This window comes from Oryzias latipes, chromosome 6 (assembly GCF_053564925.1).
Source record: "Oryzias latipes strain Hd-rR chromosome 6, Olatipes_Hd-rR_3.1".
Classification (NCBI taxonomy): domain Eukaryota; kingdom Metazoa; phylum Chordata; class Actinopteri; order Beloniformes; family Adrianichthyidae; genus Oryzias; species Oryzias latipes.
The window spans coordinates 17,702,360-17,715,245 of record NC_136242.1 but is presented as its reverse complement, the minus strand read 5'-3'; the positions used below and the strand labels follow the sequence as shown (position 1 = coordinate 17,715,245).

The 12,886-nt window shown below is 41.1% G+C and overlaps 1 long non-coding RNA gene across 1 annotated transcript; it reads left to right on the top strand.

Annotated features, from left to right (window-relative positions):
- The first annotated feature begins 3,205 nt into the window (after window positions 1-3,205).
- LOC144992438 (uncharacterized) lies at window positions 3,206-7,807 on the top strand. The gene is made up of 6 exons (XR_013656400.1): window positions 3,206-3,332; window positions 4,328-4,409; window positions 4,712-4,788; window positions 5,131-5,242; window positions 6,684-6,947; window positions 7,371-7,807. It is a non-coding gene; the product is annotated as an uncharacterized LOC144992438 (long non-coding RNA).
- The last annotated feature ends 5,079 nt before the right edge of the window (window positions 7,808-12,886 follow it).

The following is a 12,886-nucleotide window of genomic DNA, read 5'->3' as shown; positions in this document are numbered from 1 at the left end:
CCTGCTAATGTGGCCCAGCTGCCTGCCTTTCACGTAGTGCCACCCGTACCCAAATCCCAAAGGGTTCTGGGGTTTGTGTGTGTCTTGGCAGGCAGCTCAGCCCATTTAAAGCCCTTCAGGAGGAGGAGACAGCCGAGCTGTGAGAAGCCTGTGATGGTAAAGGTGAGGCTTCTCGGCTGTGTTCATTACAGAATGTGTGGGGAAAACAAGCAGGCCCCCTGCTGTCTCAGTCCAGTGAAAACATGATCCCCTCTGTGAGGAGGAGGCGAGCGGAGATGACGAAGCAGAGGAAAAAGAGCAAAACGGGAGAAGGAGGTGGAAGGGGGGGATGCAGACAGCAACAGCAGGGGGTCGTTCTGTTCTGCGTATTAGACTGTCAATGAATCTCATTAGCATGGCTTCTCTAATCAGCAGCTGACAGCGTGTTCCACTGAAGGCCGTCCACTCTGCTGCCCAGCTCCCCCCTCCTCCTCACATCATGAATATGAAGCATTCATCTACTTCTGTGCCCCATTTTGTTAGGAGATAAAATTCTTGAGACTGTGCCTTCTGTAGTTTTCTGATTTTTTTTTCTTCTTGTGGGACACAGCAGGATGCCATGTTAACTTACCTTCTGTGTGCTTGCCACATCCCAGGAAACTCGTTTTTGATCATTGCTACTCTGTGGGCTGAAGAAAACCTGTGTTAAAACACAACTTTAGAACTCTGTTCATTAGAGTTGCAGAAATAACTATATAATGACTCAATTTAAAAGGTTTTTGTTGTCCTTTGGTGTAAGAATTCTAATAATTTAAAAACCAGTGTTGATGAAAATTGTCTTTTTAATATGTTCTTGTGACATTCTTCTCATAAAGGAGGACATGTACCAAGAAAAGGGGCCAGAAGCTCCCTGCTCCGCTCCAGTCTGATGCATCCACTTGCAGACAAATAAATCCGTGTACGTCTTTGTTTTCCTCATCTGACCTGCCATCTGGCTTCAACGTTGTAGTTCCAACATTGCTCATCGTTTATGTTGCACCAGTAATGTTAGATAGTGGGTGTGAAGGGCTGTAAGCTAGCGGGAGAGCATGTAAACAAAAGGATGATTGGAAGTAGGGGCAGGCTTACTCTGGGCCAGTGGTCCTGTCCACAACTCAGAGGCAAACTTCAAATTCCTGCCGCTCTGCAGAAACTATGTCCTAGAAACGGCATAATCATAATTGAAAGACCACTTGGAATGCATTTACAGTAGATCAAAAGAGGACTGGTGTGAGACTTAAAAAAAAAAAGGCTAAAAGAGTCTTGGATTTCTACAACTAATTGGCTTCCAGCAGAAATTTGTGGGCTTATAAAACATCAAGGTCTATCCCCACAAAGTGGCTTCTTCTTTTGTTTTGTTTTTTGCCCCTTATTTAGATTTTTTTTTAAAGCAGCTGGCATCCAATGGAGTAATGAAGAGTGTGTGAAGGATCCTCCTGTCCCCTGAGAAAAGAGCATGGCATTAGATGAAACAGGGCAGATTAGAGGTTGGAGGCAGAGACGTGTCAGAGACGTTCTCAACAGCACACGCTATCACTCATTAATCACAATCAAATCCTGCCAATATTGGGAGAATCTGTGCAGCATCAAAAGGAACAAGAACAGTTTTCTACTGCATCTCTCCAGAAACTGACAGAATTACTAATGGGTCCTACTGAAGCCTCATTTCCCCCAAACCCTCAAGAAATCCAAGTCTCTTGCTTTTCAGTGTTTGAAGGAGCCGCCACGACGCATGCATCACTTCTGACGCTCATCGTTGTGTCCACACTGGTTTTGAATCTGTTCTGTCCTTTTCTCAACACTCTCGCTGCTCAAAGCGATGTTCTCAGAGCATGCTGCCGAATGTGCAGATAGGACAAATGAATCACGCTCAAGCTCCCCTGAGAGCAGAGAAACCGACTGGAACGTGCAGTCTGGAATTTAAAAAAAACATCTGGTGAAAGCACTGGAGCCTTTCCATCGAGTCATTTATTCTACAGGCCTCTACCAGATCTGATGGAGTCTGCTCTTCATGAAATGATGCATGCTGTGGGAGTTTCTTAAGCAAATGTTTGCAGCACCATCCTAAGTCACAGCAGCTCTGTGCTGCAGAGGCCCGGGGAGCCTGGACCTGTCACAGCTGTCAAAAGGAGAGGGTGATGCACATGCGGGACCGGTCAGCAGTCGACACAGGGCTACCACAGAGACAGACATGCTACGATCAATTAAGAGTCACAAATAAACCGGCTGTGCATTAGACAGCTCAGCGGGAGGAACTGAAGGAGAAGGACAAAAAAAAAACAACTAAACAAACAGCAGCAGTGAGAACATGGAACTGACAGAATCCAACCAGAGGAAACAGAGAAACACAGTTATCCACCATACGGCTCAATGCTCTCATAACAGGCATCTTTGCACAATAATGCGTAAACAAAAGAGATGGCAAACATGATGTTCCTCTATGTGATATTTACATTTGCAAACCTTTTTTTTTATTTAAAAACCCACTCCATCAAAAACTGTCTTTTTAACATGTTCTTAAGGGATTTTTTTTTGATGATGGAGGATGTATATAAAGAAAATTCAGCTGTAAATCAGCTGTAAAGTCACTGTAAATCAGGAGCAGACAAAAAATGAAGTCTGAAAAAGGTTTTATTGGTTATGTAGAAAATACGCTGTGTGTGCCATAAGCTCCCTGCACTATGGAGTTAATTCAGTCTCAATAATCAGAAATGCACACAACATATTTCACAAATACACACGCTCCGATTCACAAATGTCATTTTATGCAAACGTGAAAAATAAATTCGGAAATACACACCCTGTGTTTCACAAACACACACATTGTGTTTCACACATGCACACTAAATGTTTTACAAATGCACAATAAGTGTTTCTCACAAATGTGCACACTGTTTTTCACATAAACATTTTAGGAATTCACAATAAATGTATCAGAAATGCACAGTAAGTGCTTCACAAACGTGACTTTTAGGTACACATGTGATGTGAACTCACAGATCATTCGAACTGCAGAATGTGCATTCAAAATCCCGTTCTCATTTGTGAATCTCCCCGTGTGTGTGAGAGATTTTTCTACGGTGAATATTGAGACTCATCTGACGGAGCGGGTCAACTAATGTCACCATTGGCTAGTGAATCTGTCAATCAAACTCATCGGCAAAGCAGGCGGGTTCGCTTTTAGCCAATCCAATGGCCCCTTACACTCTTCACTTTCAAAGTGACGAGGGAGGGAGCTGTTCAGCACAGCAGTTGGGAGGACGCGGGCGGCAAACATGGCGGAGAGGTCTTCTGAACGGGATCAGTCTCAGCCCGTAAGTAATGCATTTATTTGATCATTCCCTCGTTGTACGTCCTGTAATGTTATTGAATACTAAGTTGAAGCGTTCTCCTTTGCCAAGTGACATGTGTGAATGCTTTATGAACACTGCAGCCGAGTCGTTTGCAGAGTACCCCCACCGCTAATTAGCTTAGCTTTGTTTTGCTTAGCCTGTGCAAGTTGTGTCTGCCTGTGAGTGAAGTTCAAGCCGGTGTCGGTTCAAGCTAGCGTCTATAGCCAATGATCTGTAGGTTCTTAACATGATTCATAAGGAACTAAGGGGAAAAGCATGCCAGATTTACAGCAGCAAAGAAAGTTTAATAAAAAGTATTGATTTGGAGACGGCGATTTGTTTAAACACTGATGCTATGCTATGCTAACTAGCTAGTTGTTCCGTGTGCTGCCTTTATGTAAACGCGATCCGGGTTAAAGTTAGACACAGCATTTTCACAACCCAGACTTTAATAAGACGGGGTGGACTGTGCAACAAAGTTAATTCATGACATTCATGAAAACGGCATTTTTTAAATATAACATACATGAATCCACTGTTGAATGAAAGAAGCCTCATTAAGTTTCTAACGTTAGAACCCGTATTCATTGTGATGACCAGCCCTGTGAGATTGTGTCAGAGTGACAGCCACTAAATTCCCCGTATCTTTACTTCCAATGACGTAATGACAAGAATCCCAAACATTATGTTTTTAGGCTGTTTTGTAGTCGATAAGTAGTCACAGAAAGGGTGGATGGGAGAAATCAGCTGTCAACAGTGATTTGAGTAGAAGTTACTGTAAGTATTACTCACAGGCTTCCTGTGATCAGTGTCTTGTCTCTGATTTTTTTAAAGGTGTTCTTTACTACAAGCTCAAGTAATCATAGCAAGAGTGTTTTAAAAAATTCCCCTTTCAAATATTTGAAAATGATGTAATTTAAGATCAGACAGCTAAATGATCTAATCCATGTTTGTTGTGTTTTTATTTATTCTCTAAGAATTACTGAAGCGTGACAGCGTGACAATCTTTTGTTCCTCGTGCCATCAGGCAATACAACTCTCTGGCAGGGCATCTTACAAGTAATTTCTTTTAATTTTACCCACTGATTTTCCAATTATTTACCTTTTTTTTATCAATCTTTTTATTTTGTGATATTTCTATTTGTAATGCATGTGTGTTTATGTGTTTTTTTAAGATGGCCATTTTAAAAAAATTTCCTCAGGGATTATTAAATACCCTTCTATTCTATTCTATTTCATATTTTATCATCCTGTTGTATTACTGTTTTACCTGTCAATTGGGAATTTAGCATTTTTGCCCCTGTAAATATCTGACAGTTGAAAGTATTTGTACTTGTATTCCATGTATCCTGTACCTGAAGATAGCAGACAACAACTGTGCAGACACCCACTTGGCCTTCTTCAGTGACGCTGTGAACGTTTATGGCTTTCCTCTGAGGTATTCATGTCATTCATAAAGAAATCTTTTATTCACATATCAGGCAGTATAAGTACTTGGTTATTTGTACAAAAATAAAATAACTTTTTTTAGACTCCTCTGAAAACAAAGGCAACTCTAAAACTCTTTCCCCTCATGAATAACATTTTACCCCCCCCCTCAGTCTCTCGCCTCATTTTTTTCCCCAGAGATACATGTAACCCACTCCTGCAATTTTTTTAACCTAGAAATTCTACTTATTGGCATCATACATAAGAACATTACATTTTAAACTGATGTGTACCGTATTGGCGATGCATTTGTAATTATGTGTTTGAGACATGATTTTCATGTTATTGTCAGGGTGAGAGGAGATCACGGAGGAGAACATGTGGGCATAGCCGAGTAAATGCTCACAGTACGTAGAACTGACACAAACAGCTTCATTGCAGGAAAAGTGTACACACAATCAACGGTGAGTTGAACCTAGTTTTAGAAGCTTTAATATATACACAGGGCTCCAGACTGCGTCCATTTGGTCGCATTTTGCGACCAAAATTTGAGAGTGTGCGACTGAATTTTACACCCAGTCGCACATGTGCTACCAGTAAATTTGCCTCCTCCACCCTCCGTATTTTTTATACATTAAACATGAAAGGAGCACGTCAATGATCGATGAAATGAGAAATGAAATCATCAATGAGACGCGAGCGCACACGCACGCAGGCAGACACACACACTCGCGCGAATACTCATGAGACTGGAGCACACGCGAGCACACACTCGCGTTTCATTGAGTGATGCCTGAGGCGGCCAATGCGTCTGAGAAGAATAGGGAAAGTCACTGCAAGTGGCTAAAATATGTGGAGGGGCGGGGCCTAACATCCGTGGGAAGGAAACGGAGACAAATATCATCACAACCTGATATGTGCGTCTGAGCTATGAGCAAGCGAACTATTGATTCGTTCTTCCGACCTGCAGCTAGTGTACCAGTGACAGAGTGTACAGCAGGGGTCTCAAACTCGCATGAAATCGAAGCTGCAGCGAGACTGAAAGAGACCAGGAATTAGGAGTTGTCTTGGGATGGATGTAGCCTTTTTTTAATCAGTTGGTATTTTAAATTATTTTAATTGATCAGTGAACTACAAAAAACCCATCAGGACGCATGTCCCATAATGCATTGTTTTGTAGTCTGTAGGGCAGCTTTTAGTCAGTTCAATACTAAATTTCCAGCTGCGTTCGCTCTGATTGGTGTCTTGCTCTCACCCCTTTCTCGTGATATTTTTGTTTTGATTGATGAGTGATGTTGGAGCAAAAACAAAAATATACGTCACACACCAGGTGATCTGTGCAGTGTTGCGTCCATCTGGGTGATCTCAAACACGCTTATTGTGCATCTTGACTGAACCTATTTGGTGTCACCAACATGAATTTCCATCCTCTAATATTTACATACATTTAAGTATTGTTTGAAACTGTGAAATTACGAAAGGTTACTACGGTAATCACTTGTTATTTAAAACTTTTTTTTATTCTAAATGTATGGTATTTTTTTTACTATTTTTACTTAGTTGTACTGTCGTGACAGCGATGGTGATGTCAGTTTACCTTCATGTTGCATCTTCAAAAGTGCAGATTAAAATGTGACACTGAATTAGAAACAGCACATTGTAATTTCTGCATCTATTATTAAAGTATTTATTTGTAATACAGTGGAAATTAGTAGATTTGGTTAGAATGTTGATTTACGGTATGCGCCCCTAAATTTTCTGGTTGTGCCCCTAAAATTTTCAGTTAGGGGCCACTATGCTCCTAGTGAAAAAAGTTAGTCTCGTGCCCTGATACATAAAAGTGAATGATGTATTAAAAATAAATCTGACAATATAATATTTCTTTTTGCTTTTTTCCAAATACAGGATTGAGCTCTTCTGGTGTGATGTCTTCGTGAGTGTTACTGGTTTATATTACAACATCCTGCACTCTCCTGAGGACCAAGACTTGCTCAATATCAGTCACATCACGTATTCTGCTGCCATTACATTTTTCTACCACGCATTCAGGCCAGTTTGGATGTCTTTAGTGACGCGTGGGACAGCCATCCAATCAGGACGGAGCAAAGCATGACGCCAAATCAGCTGTGGCAGTTGGGCTTGACCCAGAACCCTGTTTCTGATCCCCGGGTAAATGCTTTATTTAATCTCACTGTACTGGACAACTGATTTGTGTGCAGTTTGACTAAAGTGGAAAGTATCAAGAAGAGTATCATGAAATCATAATGACTACAGTGAATTTTCATCGAAAATGAATGAAAAGGATTATTGTTGTGTGGTGCAAACAATTTCCCTAAATTGTTTGTTTGTAGGAAGAATAGCACATCTGCAAGTTCAAAATGCATCACAATGCATGGCATTATGAGCCATCAGATGTACTAATGTCACTACTTTGTTAAGGTTCACTTATTTGCAAATTATAAACAGTTATGGAGATATGAGGTCTGCCTGCTAGAAACAATATAAGTTATTATTAGTCGGTCACTGTTCCTACATAATCTAAAACACAAAAAAAACAGTGCTGTTCATAAACAGTATCTTTTTTTTTGTCAGGGTATGCTGGTTCCAGAGATTGAATGGGAGGAGAGTGGATCCATGGCTGAACCTCATCCTGGGATCAATGTCCTGGTATGGGACAGTCCTCTTTTGGGTCCACAAATGTTGGAACTGCAAGACGACATCAATCCATTGTGGAATTCAGACCGTTTGGGAGTTGACCTACATCTTTACTGTCCAGTGTGTTTAGAACTTAATTTAGGTGACATAATTACATACAGAAGAAGAGAGACTGAGGGGAGTAAGACAGAGTTCAAATCAATACTGCTGTATTGTTCAAGGGACTTCATTGTATGTAAGGAAGTTATGAAAATTAGTTCCAGTTTAAATAAAATTCAAATCAGTAGAGATCCCACATTTGCTTAAATTTTGATGTTTTAATCTGTCCATGTTTTCACTGAATTTTACTCTGCAATAAAGGGTGAATGTTTGCACTTTGTTGTTCTATGACCATCTTTTGTTGTGTAGTATTTAACCAGCTATAAAACCCAGAGAGATGAGGATCTTTTTTGCAAGGGTGACCTGGCCAAGATGTGTATATGTATATGGTTACAATATAAAATCAATTACATTTGAGTTATTAAAAAAATAAAATTAAGGTCAAGCAAAGTGACTTCGGGCTGAGCAGGGGGGGTGTATTGGGTATCTGTGATTGACAGTGAGATGAACTTGAGGTAATGTAGTCCCACTGCGTGGTACGGAGCAAAGTGATGCCAGTTTCTCCACAAAACCTGTGGAAGTTGAAGATTTTTCTCCTCCACCTTCATATGATCAAAACCGTGTCTGAGTGTTGAAATGACGCTAGCATGAAAGCTAAGAGAATAACGTACAAACAATCCCGAGTGAAACGTTCATTGTAAATCCCATGACCAGTACAGAGTTCGATGGATTCTATGTCAACTGCATTCAACCACTGTTGCCTTGCTTCCAGGTCCACTGAAAAGTTGCACAAGCCAGTAATTTTTGACAACCGAAGGCAATAAACCGACAAGCCATGCTAGGGCTAACACGCTAACGACCGACTGGTACAGAATCAAATATGGGCGGGGCTTTTGCCACCCGCAGAAAGCGTAGAGAAAGTGTAAGGGGCCATTCGATTGGCCAAAAGCGAACCCGCCTGCTTTCCCGATGAGTTTGATTGACAGATTCACTAGCCAATGGTGACATTAGTTGACCCGCTCCGTCAGATGAGTCTCAATATTCACCGTAGAAAAATCTCTCACACACACGGGGAGATTCACAAATGAGAACGGGATTTTGAATGCACATTCTGCAGTTCGAATGATCTGTGAGTTCACATCACATGTGTACCTAAAAATCACGTTTGTGAAGCACTTACTGTGCATTTCTGATACATTTATTGTGAATTTCTAAAATGTTTTTTGTGAAACACAGTGTGCACATTTGTGAGAAACACTTATTGTGCATTTGTAAAACATTTAGTGTGCATTTGTGAAACACAATCTGTGTGTTTGTGAAACACAGGGTGTGTATTTCCGAATTTATTTTTCACGTTTGCATAAAATGACATTTGTGAATCGGAGCGTGTGCATTTGTAAAACCGGTTGTGTGCATTTCTGATTATTGAGACTGAATTAACTCCATACTGCTCTGCTCCAGTCTTTTGCATCCACTAGTAGATTACTAGATCCATGTAGGTCTTTGTTTTTCTTATCTGAGCTGATATCTGGTTCAAAATTGTAGGGCTGAATAGCTCCAATATTGCTCCCCATTTTTCTTGCACCAGTAATGTTAGGTTGGGGTGTGAGGGGCTGTAAGCCAGTGGGAGTAAACAGATGGAAGCAGGGACGGTCTTACAGCCTCACCCACAACTCGGATGGGAATTTCTAATGAACTCCTGCCGCTATGTCCTAGGACACGACACAGGTCTTTGGATTTTAGCCAAAAACGGCATAAACATAATTAAAAAAGACCACTGGGAATAAATTTAGATCAAAAGATGATCGGAGTGGGACTGAGGAAACATTAAAAAAAAAAAGAATTTATCTTATGGTTAAAAAAAAGTTGATTTGTTCTAAACAAAAGGATGCAATTCAAACATATCAAAGTTGAATTTAGGTTTTCTTCTATTGCTTGACAAGAGATTCATCTTTAGCTCATTCTTGGCAGAACTTTTGGGGAATGCTTTGAAAGCTGTCCATCTTCACGCGCGCTGTCCATATTTGTTTAGTTACTTAGCCATCGTCTAGTTCAATTATGTGAGAAAGCTTAAATGGTCCTCTAGTTCTAATCTAACTCTCTAAACAAGGGAGGAAATTAGACCCACACCAGAAAGCAAATGAGTTGACCCAGGAGCATCATTGTGTGGCAAAACACTTGTTGTTGTTTCATTTGTAGTCCACACATGGATCTGTGGCAGCGAGAGTAGCGGATCCTGTATCACCACTGGTCCCAGTGGGTTTTGCCAGCACAGATCCAATTAAATGCTGTAGCTGCTGAGGCAGCCAGCAAAGCAGAGGGATTCCAACCCTGCACAGCTCCGTCCGTCTGCTGCAGTCGTTTATGCAACAAAGTCAGCAAGATTCTCCAGGAAGGACAGTGAGCTGGGTTTGTTTGCTGGGAAGTCCACATGAGGAAAGAGGCGGTGCGAAGAAAGTCGGGCAAAAGGAAAAAAGTCATCCACATAAAGCCACTCTGCCAGGCTTTTCAGGCTGACAGGTGCATTATCATAGGTTAATGAGAAGCCTCGTACTGCCTGTAGCGGCAATCATGGAAGCAGTGCTGCCTCTTGTGCCACCTCCATCAATCAAGTCAGACAGAAGCCCTCACTCAAACACGCACACAGAGAAAAACAGACATTATATATATAAATCTGGTATGGAAACACCCTCGAGTTTTGAGGGAAGAAGTAGATCATTACAGCTCGTGGGTTACACTGATGGACCAACATTATGGCCGCACTTTGGTGCAGGAGATTACACTGTGATTAGGAGCCATTTATGGACACAATGAGAGATAATTAGCACTTCAGGCACAGCTCTCAGGTGTGATCATCTAACTGTACCACAGTCTACAACCTCTGCAGAGAAAACAGCCCCAGAAGTATGAAAATCCCTTCCTGAGAGGCCCACAAAAGAGCTTTTTGAAAGATCTCTTTTGGACCGACAGCATCCCACATTATTGTTAGGATATTATATTGCTCCAAACATGAGCTTACTGCTTCTCGGTGCCTAGAGACGCATTTGAACAAAGAGGAGTGATCAAAAGGAAATATTTTCTTTTATTTCTGTCGCTGACAGACTCTGTTGTCTTTTAAAAAAGTGATTAAATCCTCATAATTACCCCTAAAACAGAATTGGTAAAAAATTATTTTCATAAAAATTGTTGCTAATAATTATTGCTTTAAATAATGAGAATAAATTACATCAGGAGTCATCAACAATGTGTTTGTAATGCAGAAAAAGTTACAAACTTGAGATCTGAGTTCCTGTGACTTACTTTTGCTTTTTATAGTTTGTCCCCATAACAACCATAACATACCTGTCGCTACATGCAGCAAAGATACAATAAAATAATGAGCTGTTTGCCACTTTTGTCAGCTCCAGCATCATTATTGGCTGATTTACTCTTTTGACTGAAAGCAGCTTTTTGTTCTTGTGGCGTTTTTGGACTTATTACTTACCTATGTATGTAAATAATCCCTGATTGCACAAAACAAGTACAGCTAAAACAATTCCGAGCAAATCTGACCTTCGTGAAGCTGGCAATTATAAATCATGCGAACCACATTACTAGTACTACTTTTCTGTATTTAATTAGGATAATGTAACATTTATTAAGAAACTAAATTGTCAAAGCAAGTACACCAAATAGTTCTGGAACAGCATGAAAATGCATCATACTTTAGCTTCTAGTTCCTGGTTGGTAAAGTAAAGCAGACGTGTATTTTAGAATATTACGAGCATTTCTCTGCAGCATTTCATCAGTGTTATGCAGATGTTTTTGTGCACAACCTAACCTAAAAAGTTATCCATCCAAGGCAACGTCTGGCTCGGCAAGAGGAGACCAAGTTGTCCAGCTGTGGTGTTTTACTCCCATCACTCTATTTTTTTTTTTTTGCAGTTTCTTTGACTACAGCCTTCTTCCGACTGAACTCTGCAGTGGAAACCGTGTGTTTTCACAGCCTCTGATGCTGCTCTCCAGTGTTTGTCGTGGCGGTGGAGCAGTGCCCCAGACCATTTCAACAGCTTTTTACTCCACAGAGCCACGCAGAGAGGAGAGCTCACCCTTATCGCTCTGGATTTGCCCACAAGGGGGACAGAGAGGTGTAAAGAGCCGAGGAGAGAGCAAGAGAGAGGAAGGATCCAGCCTCTGTAAGAGTCAGTCTATCATTCTTCTCCATTCTACAAGCCACTGGGCAGGAAATGAGGCGGAGGACACCCACTGACCTAAAGCCACTCGCCTTCCCTCTGCCTATCACAGAAACAATTTAAACAGCTAATGGAACCAGGCTGATCCTCTTTCCATCCCACACGGGGGTACTGGGACTTATACCTCTCATTTCTGATTAGAGCACCTCGGGCTTTAAACCCTATCTGCACCAGACAGGATAAATTCAAGCTCATCGTGTTATTATAGGTATAAATCCAGCAGACAAACACCAAGTGAACATCTATACCGTGTCTATGTATGACAAACCGGAAAGACGGCGAGGGCAGGAGTCAATGTGCAGATGGGATTGGCCAGTGCTGAGTTAACATGTTCATGACCCAGTGTGAACAGGATGTGGGGGGGGTGGGGGGGTCTGCAGAAAGACCAGCTCCATCATCTGTGTTCCATAAAGTGCAAAGTTTATTTAATAAGAGCACACATTAGGCTACATTCTTGAATGCAATGCACGGATCCTTGACCCCCTAAAACTGAAATGTTCTTTAATGATTACCTGACTATACACAGGTAGAATGAGGGATTCAACCCTTCCTGCCAGGAGAAACTAAAACTCCACCGGACGCTGCAGTTATGAGCACGATGATCTCATAAATCACATTTTCAACATTTTTTTTTTGGTTCTCATCATCCATCTGTCCACCTATGGTGCATTCACTGACCGATAGTGTGGAGCGGTGCATCCTTTTCATTGTTTTAGACATAAAAGTAATTGAAATGATAAGTTACCCTCTGCCACTTACAAAAATGAGACTTAATTCATTGTAATCTTATGTTTTTGTGAGTTTGATGGATTTTACCTAACAAGTCTGTATTTAGCAATGATGAATGTTGAGTTTGCTTTCAGTGTTCTTCCATGACTTCCAGTTTGTTGTCCATCCATCTGATGGAATGGCACCTCTTGACTGAGCAGAGTCATGTGGACCAAAAGATGAGGAAGACTGATTATTTCTCCATACGGGGGCTTCTTCTGTGGATTCCAGACTTTTAATAAACAGCAGTTTCAACAGGTTATGGGCTCAGAAAAGAGTTTGGAAGCTCGTAAAATCTCAACAAAGGTTAAAAGAACCAAGTTATGGGAAAGAAAAAGGGCTAATTAGGCATTT